The following is a 13,578-nucleotide window of genomic DNA, read 5'->3' as shown; positions in this document are numbered from 1 at the left end:
CTTGGCTTCCGTGTCTGTTAGAACTTGTGTATTCGTGTTGGATTATAGAGACCGTATCATCAGTTGCCCCCCATTCTCATGTTTAGATCTCAAACTAAGAGAATGGAAAGTGTTTGATTCCCTGGAAGATTTGTAGAAAAAATATAATATATATATATATTTCATTTTATATATTTATATTATTGGGGCCTTCATGGCAAATGGAGGGAACCTCTCCATCAAAGATAACAATGGTCCATTTGTCATAAAGGTGCAAGAAACCTCATTGCCAAAAAGGTGTAAGGGATCCTTTGTCATAAAGGTACAAGGGACCCTTTACCAAAAAGGTGCAAGGGACTCCCTTGTCATAAAGGTACAAAGGACCCTTTGCCAAAAAGGTGCAAGGGACCCCCTTGTCATAAAAGTGCAAGGGACTCCTTTGCAAAAAAAGGTGCAAGGGACCCCCTTGTCATAAAGGTACAAGGGACTCATTTACCAAAAAGGTGCAAGGGACTCCCTTGTCATAAAGGTGCAAGGGACTCCCTTATCAAAAAGGTGCAAGGACCCCTTGTCACAAAGGTGCAAGGGACCCGTGCAAGGGACTCCCTTGTCAAAAAGGTGTAAGGGATCCCTTTATCATAAAGGTACAAGATATCCTTTGCCAAAAAGGTGCAAGGGACCCCCTTGTCATAAAGGTGCAAGGGACTCCCTTGTCAAAAAGGTGTAAGGGATTCCCTTGTCAAAAAGGTGCAAGGAACCCTTTGCCAAAAAGGTGCAAGGGACCCCCTTGTCATAAAGGTGCAAGGGACTCCTTTGCCAAAAAGGTGCAAGGGACCCCTTGTCATAAAGTTACAAAGGATTCCCTTTTCAAAAAGGTGCAAGGGACCCCCTTGTCATAAAGTTACAAAGGATTCCCTTTTCCTTTATAACGTAGAAACCGGCATATACCTTGTGTTACGGCCACTTACTTGTAGTTATCAAGAGAAAAATGTAGGGGACCCCTATTAAACAACTTAGGAGCCTCTGGTATAGGCCTTGGATTGTTTCCATTTGTTCGTCTAGTAACGCAGGGACTCTCTGCAAGGGACTCTAATTGGCAGGCAACTAGAGGAGGGGGCCTCGCATTTTCAATTTCAAATTGCAAGTGTCCATTTTTTAACGGCTACTTTTATAACTGTTGTCGCAGTAGATTAAATTTGTCTTTGCCTATTTAAGTCGCAGTGAGTGCCTGAACATTTTAATTACCTTCTTCTGCCTCCTTCCCCTCCTCTTGCTTCTTTTTCTCCTTACCACTTGCACTCCTTTCCTTTTCCCATGGCTTCCTCAACCCAACCTCACGGGAAGGTCATTGAGCGCAATAATTCAGTCGATAAGGTGCTTCCCATCAAATTGCAACACGCAACTTCGTACTTAAACGCCAACCACCTTGGCCAACTGATGCTGAAGTTTTCATTCCCGGAGTCTGTGGAGGTCCGATGTGCTTCTACTCATGAAAGAGTATGTGACGATCCTCCGGAAGGTTATACATACTTCTTTGAGACGTCTTTCGATGCTAGCTTACGGTTCCCCTTACCTAAATTTGTTAGGGAGCTACTCAGGTTCTTTAATCTAGCTCCCTCCCAACTTTCTCTAAATACTTGGAAAACAGTTATGGGATGCATGATTTTGTGGCATTTGTGCGGTAATACTCCTTTAACATTGAAGGAGTTTCTTCACTGCTTTCAACCCAGGAAGAAAGCTGGTGATTGGCTCAACTTTGCCCACCCACCTGACGCCTTGCTAGGAAAGCTTCCTAGCTACCCCTGAAAATGGAGATTAGCTTTCTTATTTGTGTCCGGAGATGGTTGGGAGTTAGGTACCAGCCCCGAGGACAAGAGCTTTTCTGTGCCCCGATCATAGAGTGAGCCAAATCTTGCTTGTAAAAAGTTTATTTTATTTACTCTCCTCAGATGGCTGCTTTGACTTAGTTAACACTTCTTACTTCAATAGATCGTGACCTAACCGATGAAGAGCATGCTAATATAGCAAGAGCCTATGCGTACCCGTTCAAAGTGTGGGCTAAGATAGTGAATCCACAGACCATTGCTTCATTTGAACTCAGCAACAGGGTTGTCGCAACACCCCTCACCATAGTTGAAGGTATTGTGAGTTTATCTCTTGAGCCAAATTGTGCACTCCTTTTATTGTCTATATTGATTGTGTTAGCCCTCTTTGCAGCTGTACCAGCGATATTCGATCATGATGTGATTAAACAGCTTTGCAATAATGATAACACATCTCCACCGGCCAGGAGGAGAAAAAAGAGTGGTTCAAATCAAGTAACTCATCCGCCTACTGAAACTTCTTCGTTACAGGAGGCGTTACTTAACCAAAATCCGTTTTTGACAACCTTTAACGTTCCTACACAACCATTATTTCAGGACATGCTTAACAGTGAGAACCCTTTCAGCGGATCCGTTGAACCCTCGTTTACCCCATTGCTTCCCCAAGGAGAACCTCTCTAGGGCTGTTCTGGCCAACCTACAAGGCCCATTGCTTCATCCAAGTGCCAATCGGTCCTTTGTGATACTACCTTTGCTGCCCGCATGATGGATAACTTTGTTCTTGCAGATGATGTTAATGATTTGGAATCAGCTTCATTTGAGCAAACCTTGGATGTCGTCCTTCACGATCTGGGTCGAGTGAGTGTCCTTCCTTTGTTTACCACAGTATTATTATTATTATTATTATTTTTTTTTAGCTCTCACTGCTACCTTTTGTTCATAGTTTGCCACATTCCTTACGAGTGTGTCGCACCGAGCCATAGCTTCCAAAATGCTGCTCAATAAAAAGGAGGAAGAGTTTAATTCCACAGTATCTTTCCTTTGTGCGGCGCACGAATCAAGTCAAAGCAAGGTTGTGAGAGAAAAGGGGCGCTAAGAGAAGGCGGAGGCGGCTGAAGCGACCCTTACCAAAAAACTAGCAGATGTGCGAGCCAGCTATAACGCGCGCATCACGGACCTCAACGCCGATTTTTCTACCAAGCTCGCCTTTAAAGGGCCATCTGCTATTGCTAAATTCAAAACCTCCCCAGAGTTTGAGTATCTGAAAGTAAAGAATTTCAAGGATGGCTTTGAGTCTTTTTAAGCTGACGCTCTTTCTACCTATCCAAATGTAGATTTTGGAAGCTTTGAACCTTTTCCGGCTGATTTAGATGATGCCATGGATGCTGAGGAGGAAGAGGAAGACGACGAGGAATAGCTTTCTGTTCCTCGTTTTATCTTTATGCAATTTCGATTCCCTTTACTATTATAACGTTGAATATTATCTTTTAGTCATGAACCAAACTCCCATTATACAAGTAGTGGTATTGTATGAAGAACTCTATTATGATCTTGTATCACTTTGTGACAAAGACTATGGGTTTTATATAGCTGGGCCCTTTATAGTATGGAGCACTGTTAGTCTCCCTTATAGTACGGAGATATTGATTGCGGAATTCATTAAGCCCGAGTCCTTTTAGTACAGGACACTTATTTACCATTCCTTATAATATGGGGACATTGACTACGGGATTAATTCAGCCCGGGTCTTTTTAGTACATGACACTTACTTATCATCCCTTATAGTACGGGGACATTCATTACAGGATTAATTCATCCCTGGCCCTTTTAGTACAGGACACTTACTTATCATCCCTTATAGTACGGGGATATTGATTACGGGATTCATTCAGCCCGAGTCCTCTTAGTACAGGACACTTATTTACCATCCCTTATAGTATGGGGATATTGATTACGGGATTAATTCAGCCCGGGTCCTTTTAGTATGGGACGCTTATTGACTATCCCTTATAGAACGGGGACATTACAAGTGTAAAGATATCTAACCAAGAGTTAACGCAACTGAGAGGAATTTTATTAAAAACTATTATTGCCTTAAGGCTTACTGAAAATGAAAGACTAAGTTGCGAATCGACCTGAAACTAACACTAAACACCAGGAAAAATAAAAGCTAATACTAATATTGAATTATAACTTTACTAATATTACTTCCTTAGGTGTTATACATTCCAAGGGTGGTCAAGTTGCCTTTCCCCTAATGTCTCTAGCCAATAAGTGCCTTGTCTTCTTGTACGAACAACCCTATAAGGGCCTTCCCAATTGGGGGCAAGTTTGCCCTCGTTAGGCTCCTTAGTTGCCTGAGTCACTCTACGTAACACAAGGTCACCGGGTTAGAACCTCCTTTTTCTTATACGAGAGTTATAATATCGAGACATCGTTTGTTGATAGGCTGCAACTTTAATTTGAGCTTGTTCTCTCCTCTCTTTAATTAAATCCAAGTTGACAGCTAGTTTTCTTTCATTCTGGAGTGGATAATAGTGTTTGGTTCTGAAACTTGTTACACTAGTTTCCACTGGAATTACTGCTTCGCTCCCAAAGGCTAAAAGAAAAGGAGTTTCAATTGTCGAGGTTTTTGTTGTAGTTCTTTAAGCCCATAATACACCAGGCAGCTCCTCCGGCCACCCCCCTTTTGCTTTCTCAAGTCGCTTCTTAATTAAACTGAGTATTGTCCTGTTGGCCACTTCTGCTTGCCCATTGGCTTGCGGATGTCCGAGCGATAAGTAATGATTTCTTATTCCTAACTAGGAACAAAAATCTTTAAAGACAGCACAGTCAAACTACTTACCGTTGTCTGACATAATGACATGGGGAACTCCAAACCTGTACATTATAGACTTCCAAATGAAGTCTTTGACATTGTTTTCCGTGATAGTGGCCAATGGTTGAGCTTCTACCCACTTGGTGAAATAGTCGATTGCCACAACAACATATTGGTTTGGCCTTTCCCTGTAGCCAGTGGACCAATCAGGTCCATTCCCCATTGAGCAAAGGGCCATGGACTTGACATCGACACTAGCTCCTCGGATGGTTGTCTAGGAACATTAGCAAACCATTGACATTTATCACACTTCCTTACAAATTCCAATGCATTTCTCTGCATGGTGGGCCAATAATAGCCTTGACGAACTGCCTTATAAGCCAAGGATCTGCCCCCTGCATGATTTCCGCAAGCACCTTCGTGTATCTCTTTCATGATGTAATGAACTTCCTCTGCCGAGACACAACGTAAAAAGGGCAGAGAAAAACCCCTTTTGTAAAGAACTCCATTGACAAGCATGTACCTGGGTGCTGGAACCCTTACCTTCCGAGCTTCCAGTGGGTTTTGTGGTAACTCCCCATTCTTGAGGTACCTGACTATTGAATTTGCCCACTCTAACCCCGGTACTAACTGGTTTACTTCCTTGTGCTCTTTGGATATACTAGGCTCTTCCAAATACTCAAGTGATATAGCCTTAATATTCTCAAGCTCTACTGTGATGGCTAGCCGAACTAATGCATCTGCATTCTCGTTTTCATTTCTGGGTATTTGTGTGATTGTAAACTTCTTGAAGTGGCCAATTAGGCCCCTTACCTTATGCAAGTACAATTTCATCTTGTCATCTTTGGCTTCGTATTCTTCACAAACTTGTCCTGCAATCAACTGAGAATCAGTAAACACGTTCAATTGTTGCACTTCGAGCGTCTCTGCTAACTTTAATCCTACTATCAAAGCCTCGTATTTCACTTCATTATTGGTGGCTCTAAAACCAAATCGAAGTGCATATTTCAGATTCTCTCCCTCTGGCGATATAATCACCAACCCGGCCCTACAGGCTTGGGCGTTGGATGACCCGCCAACATAAAGTGACTAAGCATCATCCGAATGCATCTGATTCTTAGGATTAATTTCAGCTGCGGCTGTGACCCCATTCTCTTCTAGAGAAGAAGAAAACTCAACCACAAAATCAGCAAGTGCTTGGCCTTTTATTGCTACCCTTGGCTTTTACTGGATGTCGAACTCACCAAGTTCTACTGACCACTTTGTGAGGCGCCCTGATGTCTTTGGCTTGTATAGGACCTGCCTTAATGGTTGGTCTGTTAGCACTATTTGTGGGACTAATTCCTTTCAAATCAGCCACACTCCACCCAATAGCCTCTTTATTTTGCTTAAGGACTTTTAAGAGACTACTTTCTTAGTGTAATACCCCTAATTTTAAAAGGATAGTCCTGACATTTATTTAATTGTTTAATCCTTTATTTAATTGTTTAATTGTGTTTTATTTTATTTAATTGGTTATTTTAATTGTATGTTTATTTCATGGTTATTTATTTAATTGTTTAATCCTTTATTTAATTGTTTAATTGCGTTTTATTTTATTTTATTGGTTATTTTAATTGTATGTCTATTTCATGGTTATTTAAATTTGATTTTGTTTTACTTAATTGATTAATTGCTTAATTATTTTATTTTAATAGATGGATTATGTTAGTTAATTATTTTTTATTATTATTTCAAATTCGTGGGTTATTTTAATTGGATTAAGTTAAAGGTTTTATTTATTACATTAGGTTTTATTTAGTACATTAGGTTTTAGTGTTAAACGTATAATGGAGTTCGTATGTGGCCGACATTGTTTTAAGACGTAGGTTTTGTTATAGGCCAACAAGGATTAGGATTAGGGCTCTGTCTCTACACCTACAGGGAATAGGGATTTATTTTACGTCTCTATATAAATAGAACAGTGTGTGGATTTAGGGTTTTGGGAATACGAGAGCTTTGTTTACGTCTCAAGTTTGCAGAGTGAAAATAGAGAGGGGTTTTGTAAGAACAGAGCATTGTAGGGTCTGTCAAGGGAGGAATAGAGCGGACCAAGGAGGTGTGGTGGTGGACTAACTAGAAGCAGAGGAGGCTTGACAATGGTTTGGATTGCCGGAACATGCAAAGTTTGAACAGGCAAGTTCTCTTCTTTCTTCTTCCCTGTGCCTGTGTTCTGTGCACCTAGATAGCCTCTAGGATTTAATTAAGTATTAACTAAGTTTCTTAAGTATAATTGATGTTATATCGATGTTCTGTATGTGTGAAAAAATTCATTCAATTCCAGTTTATACGTATCTGTTAGCAGTTAGTTTCTTAAAGCATGAAAAATATGTATAACTTGTAGCCTCTGCATTTATTTTCAATTGCTATAAACACATCTTGGAAATCATATTGGACATAGATAGGACTCTTAGGGTCAGTTTAAAACCAACTATACAAGTTGTGAATGGCTGAAAATACTGCAAAAAGTCGTAGGAGCAACAGAGGTTGAAAGAGGCTTGAGGAGGAGGAGAGAGCCGGCTCCCCCATTAAAGAGCCAGCTCTAGGAGAGGTAGAGCCGGATCTACCCTCCTAGGAGGTGTCTCCAAGTGTTCTTAGAGCCTGCTCCAAAATCTGGAGAAGGTTCTTTCTCATATGTAGTCTCTGAACTTTGTTTTTACGATTAATTTTGAGACTGTAGGAGTTGGGGGCTGTTTGAACTAAGTTTGGGACTTCACTGTATGACTAAAAAGTTAATCCTAGGTTTATTAAGACCTTTAAAGGACTAAGAGCTTACGTTTAGTCAATAGGACAAACGGTATAAAATTACTAATTTCCTATACGGTTAACGGAGGAAAGATGGATTAATTGCTAGACTAAATTTTGGCAACGTAATGGGATATAGGATGGTTATAAAAACCTACTTTGAATGCATGATAGGGTTGTCTATATATTTATTTTGATCTATACATGCTTTGGGATCTAAATTGTTGAAACAGTAAACTTTTCTACTATTACATAGATTACTATTGATTTTCAAATGCTAGTATAACAAATCCATTTATGAAATTATTTGGATACTAGTTGGGACTGTAAATTACACAGTTATGATTTATATGTTGTAATTTACATGGATATGAAGGATTGTATGCATTGGTATGGGATGGTGGCATACTGGGGACGGTTTAGCTCAAAATGCTAAGACCTAACCTACCGGATGGAAAGTATGGATTGTAAAATATTGAATCAATTAATGTGTTTGAGTTAAATCAACTAACTAGGTTGAATGACTCCCTGGATTAATTGGTTGTGGTTAAGACACATCAGCTGAGTAAGTTGAGTGCTTATCTGGACGGTATTTTGAATGTCTCCTCATTGAATAAGTGAAGACATACTATGGTTTTGGACGGACTTTAGATATATGATTATGGTACCACAATATGAGCTTGAGTCTCACAATTGTTAGTTAGGGTGAGTATATACAGTGGATGCGTAGCTGGATATGGTAGGTAGGTGTACCCTGTTAGGTCTAGGTACTTATGCCCACCTTTGGGTTCGTTTTTATATGTTGCCTTCTATTTAGGTTGAGACCTCTACTATAATCCAGTGAATGTCCTTAGTGAGGATATATATGTATATTTATGGATTACTTAGTTATGTTGAGGGTATCTAGGGTGTATCTGCGTATCGGGTACTGTATGGATTACAGTTGGATTAGGACTTGCATGTGGGCCTGACCCACTCTTTTATTATTCTTTTCAGGTACAGGACGGTTCCAACCTTAGAGTTTGATCGTGCTTGTCAAAGACAGTCTCTCATTGATCTACTTATATAGGACTTCTCTCAATGATTCTAGATTGATATTTTTTTTCAGTTTTCAGTTCAGTTGAGATTTTCTTTAAGGGTCCACTAGTTGGATTCCCGAGTTGTAATCATGGAGGTTTTGACAGTTGGATTTTATTAAGTTTTATCAGTTGATGATTTTTATATTAGTATTTTTTTCAGCCTTTAATATTAATCTTAATTCATTTTGTCATCTGTGTTCATTATAAAATTTTAATTGATTGATATTCCCTCGGGTTTAGGCCTGGGCCTGATCAACCCGCGTCTCGGATCCGAGGGGTATCACACTTAGGAACTTGTAAGATTGGAAGCAATGATCACCAGGAGGGTGTCATTTAAACCTAAGAAAGTATACTTGAGCTTGCCTGGTAGTGGCGTAGAGACTCTAAGGAAGGAATAGGCGGAGTGATAGAGAGTGGAAGAAGAGGCTCAAGTCTAGATTTCCATGGAGGAAAATCTGTGAAAGGAGTGAAGTTGAGCAATGAACTCACTTCAGCATTTGAAGATTCGATATTGAAGTCTTCATAGTTGAAGTGATTCTGATAAGCTTTTAAAGGATCATTGGATAAAATAGTTCGGAGTGATTCTTCAACCAACTTATCAATAACATCAAGGAAGAAGCATTCACTATCATCATAGGGATGATGAATAACATTGAAGATGTTTAGCTGACTTTCATATTCCTAAAAGATAAATCCATGGATCAAGTCCTACAGTTAATGTAAGCATTTGTTGTGGCTAGAAAAGGATGTCCAAGAATAACTGGAATATACTTTTTGGAATCACGGACTGGTTTTGTATCAAGAACTAAGAAATTAACCAAAAATAGAACTTGTCCACTTTTATGAGTACATCTTTAACAATACCTCGTGGTTGTCTGAGAGAATGGTTGACAAGTTGAAAAACAACTGACATAGATTTTAACTCTCCCAAACCTAACTTCTTATACACTGAGTAAGAAATAAGATTTACACTTGCTCCAAGATCAAGAAGTGCTCGCTCTATCACATTATTTCCAATGATGTAAGAAATTGGAGTAGCACTAGGATCTTTAACTTTTAGAGTAGTGTTGTACTTAAGAATAGCACTGACTTGCTCGGTGAGACAAATGCTTTTAGATTTTCTCTTGAGAGTGCACAAGTCCTTTAGAAATTTGGAGTAGGCCAGAATTTGCTTTATAGCATCAAGCAGAGGAAGATTGATTTTGACTTGTTTAAAGACCTCTATTATATCTGAAATTTTCTTCTCTTGCTTACTAAAGTATGAGGATTCCTTGAGATGCTCAGGATAGGGCCCTTTTGGCTCATAGCTGTCTAAAGGTTAGGAGCAGATGAAGAAGTGACTCCACCTTCTACTCCTGTTGTGGTTTATGGAATAGATTTTGAGGAAACATCCTTCGGATGTGCATTATGAATGATAGGATCACTGAGAACCATAAGCCTCTCTTTCTCTTCCTATCCTTTTTCAACTTGATTGTCAACCACTTTACCACTCCTCAATGTAGTGATAGTTTAAACTTGCTCATGATGAATACCTGAGGAATTGGTTTCATTAATCATGTAAGTTTGCCCTTTTGGGTTGGCTACTAGCTAACTTGGCAGCTTTCCATCCTCTATTTGAGATAGAGTATTCGTTAGTTGCCCAACTTGTGCCTCTAGCTTTACTATAGCTTCTAAATGTGAATTAAGAAGTTGGGTATTTGCTTTAAGATCAATAAGAGCATTGAGTACTTGATCCTCAAAAGCAGAATTTCTATGTGGAGGTGAAAGATTAGGAGTTTGAGTGGGTTGATTCCTAAACTGAGGTAGACGATAAATGGAAGATTGATTGAAAGAATTATTTTATGGCAGAGGGTTAGATGAATTTTGGTATTATCCCTATGATTGTGGAATAGTGGCTCCTTAACTTTGATTATGCCATGACAGATTAGGATGATTTCTCCAGCCAGGATTATATATAGAAGCATATGGATTATAAGCTGGTCTAGAGAATGCAGCATTCACTTGCTCCTGTGGGATCTCAGATGCTTATCCAATCAAAGGGCAAGTGTCAGCAAAATGGGAAGGATTAGCACAGATTGAACAAACTTCCTTTAGTAAGGCAGTTTGTGGATTAGCAACAGAAACACAGCCAGATGACAGCACTTGGTCAAACCAACGATTCAATGTTTCTATTTGAGCGGCTAACTCACTAGATTTTTCTACCTCATAGAGTTTTTCAACCTTATGAATTCCAAGTGAAGACCTAGACCTAGAGGTGATGCGTCTTTGGAACGATCAATAATAAATTAACCCTTTGCAATCGCACAAATCATTGTAAAATAGGGCTATTAGTCGGGTAAGTCGAACCACTGGGACTGCTAGTTTATGGCAACTAAGGTCTTTAAATTCACTTTTAGTTTAATGAAAGGTGTATAGAGTTTTGGTTGGTTTGTCACTAGAATTAGGAATGTAAAAATTGCATAAAACAATAATTGTAAGGAATTGAAAAGATAAAAATAATGTAGAGGTGACTAGGGAAGTGAATCCACTACCTATCCTATAAACATGCCAGGGAATGATTTACCTGGGAGAAAAACATATGCATATGACTATGGAATGCAACAACACAAAATTGCTACATTACCTTTAAGAAATTTATGAAATCAATAAGCAAGAATAACCTATCAAAGCATTATATGTTTTGGCTACGTAAACTAGGATGCAACCTTAGACATGCTCACTAAGCAAAAGATTATCAAGCCCTTAATCACATAATAGAAGCATATTAAGTTAGAAATCAAGAATAATATATCAAAGGAAGGCCCTAAGCTATAGATCATCAAACTTCCTAAACATCACGCCCTTAAAACCATTCCACAACCTCAATTCCGTTGTCACTATGGAAAACAAGCTATATGATCATGAGACATTGGAATCTAAGACAAGACAAGAACTTTAACATCATCATTTATATAGATTAGAATCCATTACATCAAAATGAATGCTCTAGATTGTGAAAAAGTCATAAATATACATTGTTTCCCCCAAAACAAAATCAAAACTAGAACATGCTTACTAGAGAGGGCTTCATCACCTGCCTAGATAGGGAGTTAGTTACCCATAGGAGCAATGGAGGATGGAGAAATGGTGAAGAGCCCTTCCATTTTTGCACCTAGAGCTCAAGAACAGCCCACACCTCTCAACTCACAATATTTCTCTCTTTAAAACTTAGCCAAATGTGAGATATCATCCAACCAACCCCTCAAGGCCCTTATGTAGCCACAAAATCCTCCATTTTCCCCCCATTTTCGAGCTCCAACTACCCTAAAAGAAAGCAGGACCACATAAAAGGGTCAAGGGGACAAGCTTCAGCACAAAAATTGGAGTAGGTGATCTGCTATCTGTAGATTGGCGGGCGCCCACGGGGGCTTGCAATCCGTTGATGGTCACTGGGGTGTTTGGCGGTGGGGGCCTGCGAGACACTGTGGGGCCCCGTAGATGAAGGCATCTTACTGGAGGTTTTGGCGGGCGTCCGCGGGGCTACTGTAGGCGCCCGCGGAGCTTGGCTGCAAAACCTTCATTCCTCTCTTGAGCCACTTTGAGCCGGTCTGCTGACGCGGTTGTCATCCTGAGCGCTATGCCACAAAACTCACACGTTTGATAAATCAAGAGGCATGACCAAAAATGATGGTCCCCAGCAACAGCGTGCTTTGCTGCTTCAAGAGATCGTCAAAACCATTCGTTTAACCATATTCGGAGGAACCAACTTGAAAGTAGACGAAAATAAACAAATAAAGCTAAACTATACATTATTATCAACTAATAAACTTAACTAATGCAAATAAGGGCGCTTGAATATGCAATATTCGACGTTTATCACACCCCCAAACTTACATTTTGCTAGTCTGAAGCAAAACCAAAGTATAGAACCTAACAAAAATGACAACATATGAAATACTGACAACATGCATCAATCATGAAGCGCGAAAATACCTACAAAGCTCAAAAGTAACTTGGAAAAATAGAAAATTCGAGATAGACTCATTAAGCAGACTACCTTGCATATATGAAGCCTTGATAAACAAAATGGCAAAACAAATTTCAACTTTTATGCATAAATCATCATAGTCTATATAAACACTTCAATTATCATTTCTTAAATAGAAATGAACTTTAGCTTCAGTGAAAGTGAACCGGATTCCCAATATACGGCTTTTACCTTCTTTTTCCAATTTCAAAACACAAGCTTCAAATCATTGAATTTTCCTTTAAAATGAGGTCTCTAAGGTAAGACTTTATTCACTAAACAACCCCCTTTTTTTTTTTTTTTTTGGATGATACATATTATGGTCGTGTAATGCCGAAGTCCCTTAAGTTTTCTAACCAACCCATGTAACAAGCGTTAGGCCAACAACTCCCAAACCGATGGCTTTATGGTGCTAAGTGTAGAGACACTCCTAGGGCTTAATAACTTGAATTGGCAAGGCTACGAACTCCAATGAACCATATTTATTTTTATTTTTTTATTTTTGTGAATGACCGTGTAATGCCTAAGTCCCTTAAGCTTTTTAACCAACCCATGTAACAAGCGTTAGGCTAACAACTCCCAAACTGGATGGCTTTATGGTGCTAAGTGTAAAAACACTCCTAGGGCTTAATAACTCGAGTCAGCAAGGCTATGAACTTAAGCTTGTCATTATCCTTATTCAATAAATATTTGTTTTTTGTTTTTAAAGCATGCCAAAGATATCCATTCATTAGGGTCATCAATTCAAATCAACTGAGTCAGGGTCATGGTCAATCAGGTTGCATGCCTCACAATTGGGTTTTCGGTGTGTATCTATGCAATGTAAAGCTTAGAAGAGTATGAAATCTGACGAAAATCTAATTGAAGTATTTATACAAACCAATACGAATCAACATAATCATTTCAGATTTTTCTTTATTTTCAAAATTATCATTTGCCTCTATACACAAAGTATTAAACACATGTTTCAATCTCCAACAAATTCCAAGATTACAAGATCATTGCTTCCCAAAAATGATTTTTATTAACTTACATGAATCAAATTAAACATACAAGCAAAAATATAATCCCAAAAATGCGCTAATGCAC

This window comes from Cornus florida, unplaced genomic scaffold (assembly GCF_030987335.1).
Source record: "Cornus florida cultivar Cherokee Brave unplaced genomic scaffold, ASM3098733v1 CherokeeBrave_3.0.0_Hap2_Chr07, whole genome shotgun sequence".
NCBI classification, from domain to species: domain Eukaryota; kingdom Viridiplantae; phylum Streptophyta; class Magnoliopsida; order Cornales; family Cornaceae; genus Cornus; species Cornus florida.
Note: the sequence above shows the minus strand (reverse complement) of the source record.